This window comes from Triticum dicoccoides, chromosome 5B (genome assembly GCF_002162155.2).
Source record: "Triticum dicoccoides isolate Atlit2015 ecotype Zavitan chromosome 5B, WEW_v2.0, whole genome shotgun sequence".
NCBI classification, from domain to species: Eukaryota; Viridiplantae; Streptophyta; class Magnoliopsida; order Poales; family Poaceae; genus Triticum; species Triticum dicoccoides.
This window is the reverse complement of record NC_041389.1, coordinates 527795099-527799000: the sequence shown is the minus strand read 5'-3', so window position 1 is coordinate 527799000 and position 3902 is coordinate 527795099.

Below are 3902 nucleotides of genomic sequence, written 5' to 3'. Positions count from 1 at the left end.
ATATTTCTCATAGATAAACTTGATCATAAACCCACAATTCATCGGATCTCGACAAACATACCGCAAAAAGAGTTACATCGAATAGATCTCCAAGAAGATTGAGGAGAACTTGGAATTGAGATTCAAAGAGAGAGAGAAGAAGCCATCTAGCTAATAACTATGGACCCTAAGGTCTGTGGTAAACTACTCACAACTCATTGGAGAGGCCTTCACTACAAAAAAAATACACTTCCGTGATGATACGTGTTTGTCATAGTAAGTCGCATTTTTTGTCATGCATGTACATCCATGACAAATTTATGACAGAATCAAGATAGTCATACCTCTGCTGTCGTAGAAGTGTTCGATGACATTACCAAAATTATCATCACGGAAGTGTCCACTTCCATCACGATAAATCACGCGTCATAGAACTGCTTTCGTCAAGGGTGACCGACATGTGGCATCCACCGTAATAGAACGCCGTAAAGCTATCGGGTCGGGTTTTGCATCCGATAACCCGTTAGCAACCCCGACCAATGGGGATTTTCCACGTGTAAAATCATCATTGGCTGGAGGAAACACGTGTCGGCTCACCGTTGGGACAGATGTCATCCACTCATTGGACAGAAGGCGCCTATGATACGTCGACACGTGGCACGGCCCAATAGAGGCCCATTCCTGTGAAAAGGTCGGCCCGTTTGACTTGGTCAAAAGGTGGCGGGCCGGCCCATGGAAAGCCTGTTAACGACATGTTCGCATCTAGCCCATTTACAGCCCGCTAACCCAAGGCCCGTTATGCCCTATCCGAATTAGGCCCAGTAGCGTCATCTGGGCCATCCAATATGATTCCAGCCCGTTTTCACTTCTGGCCCATGTATGGCCCATGACGTCTTTCGGCCCATATGAGGCCCTATGTAACTCTTGGCCTATTAACGGCCCGTGGTGAAACTGGCCCGCAATGAACAGTGTATCACTTTACACCCACTAACGGCCCGTGGTGAAACTGGCCCGTAATGAACAGTATATCACTTTATACCCATTAAGGGCCCGTTATTCAGTTGGGCCGTTTCCAGCAAATGTTATCTTTCAGCCTTCTCAGAGCCCATTTATTCTTGGGCTCATTTCCAACATTCGTTTACTTACGGCCCGTTACTGTCATTTTCTGCTTGTGGGCCAAATTCAGCCCATGGTTACATCGACCCGTTTGTGGTCCGTTAATACGTTGGGTCGTTTTCATAGCGTCATCAAATACGACCTATTAACGATGGACCGTTATGGTCATACAGCCCGTATAAGGCCCATTGATGATACGACCCATAGAAGGCTCATTGTTTCTACGGCCCGTAGAAGGCCCATTGTTTCTACGGCCCGTAGAAGGCCCATTGTTTCTACGGCCTGTAGAAGGCCCATTACTTCTACGGCCCGTAGGAGGCCCAGTGTGACTACAGTAAATATTAGCCCAATGTTATTGTGGCCTAGTTTTAAAAAGAACTGCACTGACTACAAGCAAACAAATAAACAAGACAACAAGGAAATAAATAAGCAAGCAACTTATGCTAGGGTATCACGACTGTTACACATATTACATCCACTGGGCGTCAAAGTTCGCCACCAGTGCAAATATAGGGAACAAAGCAGCATATCTGATTGTCACAGGTTGTCAAAGTTGGCGACCAGCGCAAATAAACACCGCAGCAAAAAAAATCCAGAACTGAAACCACTTCAGAAGATCTCAAGAAACAATATCCTGGGTACCCATAATGCTGGCAAGATGCTTAGCAAGCTTATTAACTTTATCTTGTTTGGCGTTTAAATCCTCCAGCGCTTGCTGTTGCACCAGAAAATATGCATCTGAATTCTGCAGGGACTTCCTCAGTCCTTCAGCTTCCTGTCGCAGCACATCTGATCGATGTCTTTCAACTTGAAGTTGAGACTCAAGAAGATGAACTGATTCAGGCAGCGAGTTCGAAGAGCTTGTGCCAGCAGTAGTGGCCAGTAACTCGAACACTACATCAAGACAGGAATTTTGGGTTCCCTCACTGTCGTCAAGATAGTTTTTATCAGCTTTCTTGGAGACCAACAGGGATGTCTCACTATCTTGAACCTTATCTGCATTACTTCCTTTACCATTGGATAACACGGTACTGTTCTCCAATATTTTGTCCGCATTCTAAAAGAAAAACAAGTAGAAACATCACATGTTTACCATGTTGTATATGAAACTCATTTTGGTAAATGAGTTCAGTAGTAAAGTGGACAGGATAACAGCATGAAACAAACATATATCTATGTGCCATGGTCACTTTATGGTCTATATCATTCTAGTTTTTGTTGCCAAATCAAGATAGAGACACAGTTCAAATAATATTTGTTAAAGACAAAGAAGAATAGAAAGAATATAAGTGTGGGTAACTATAGAGCAATAACAACACTTGTAATGTGCATGACATGAGAACATAACTGTTTATTCAATTGAAACTGAAATCAACATAGAGCAGGTTACAACAACAAACCAGTTAAAGAAACAGGTTTAAAACATACCTATTGCGCCATTGGAGTTTCAATTCCATCCTTCAAATTTGAAAATAGTTGGTATGAGTAAATACAGTAATGCAAGAGCAAAGGAGTATGAACCATACCTACAGAACCTGACCTGAGAACAAATCTTCTTCTCCTTTAAGCGTTGAGTTGGGATTCAGAGTGGTGGTCCTCATGCTTTGGGCACTGCAGTTCCCTTACTAACTGCTCATGTGTGGGTGCTCTGTGGTGGATACGGTGCTATGTCAGCTGGAACTGGGTTACTATCTGCCGGGGTTGGGGTTAGAAGGGGTGTTGCTGGTTCTCTGTCCAACTGGGTAGGGGTACAATCTGCGAGAGTTTGGGTTATGTGTGGTGGGTCTGGTCCTTGGGCAAGTACAACTGTGGTTCTATCTGCATCAACTGGTAGCACTATCTTTTCTGAAGACCGTGTTGTTACTCCCTTAGATACTGCCATCACGCTCTCCAATTCAAATGGCTGATAAACAAGAAAAGTAATTGAAAGTATAGACATTGTATAATAGACAGGTGCAATGGATAGCGGGGAATAAAAGAGGGCATGAAATAATTCATATTTCTGTTGTCTAACCAAACAGGATAGCATGACACAATTTCACATATATGATGGCTAACTAAACAGGATAGCATGACACAATTTCACATTATGATGGCTAACTAAAAAAGATGGAAAGACATAGTTCAAAATATGATACTATGTAAACAGGATTACATGACATAACTATATAATGTGTTTATTAAATAGGTTGGGATGCCATAATTCTAAATATGATGACTGTAAACACTAAACAGGATGAGATGATATAACTATATGATGTCTTTATTAAATGGGTTGACATGCCATAATTTAGATAGATGATGTGTATGTACTATGTAAACATGATGGCATGATATAATTCAAATATATGATTTATATAGTAAGCAAGTAAGCAGATGGCAATCTATATATGATGTAAAAACTAAGCAATGCAAGACAACATGCATGACATGGGTAATAGAACCCTGCCAAGTTTGAGCATAGGCCTCAGGGGGGAAATAGGACTGGTCATCAGTCTCTGAATCCTTCTTTGAGGAGCTCTCTATAGCAGCAAGATGTTTGCTTCAGCAGGTAGCATTGTCTTCTCTGAATACCTTGTTTTCACTCCGGATACTTCCATCACCGCTTCAAATGGCTGATGCACAGGAAGAGTAGTTGAATATACAAACATTGTCGACAAATGGAACACGTAATACAAAAAAATGATAGCATGATATAATTCACATACTTGATGATTGGCTAAACAGCATGGCATTGCATAATTCACATATATAATGCCTTTGCAACAAGATAGCATTGTATAATTCACATATATAATGTCTTGCAA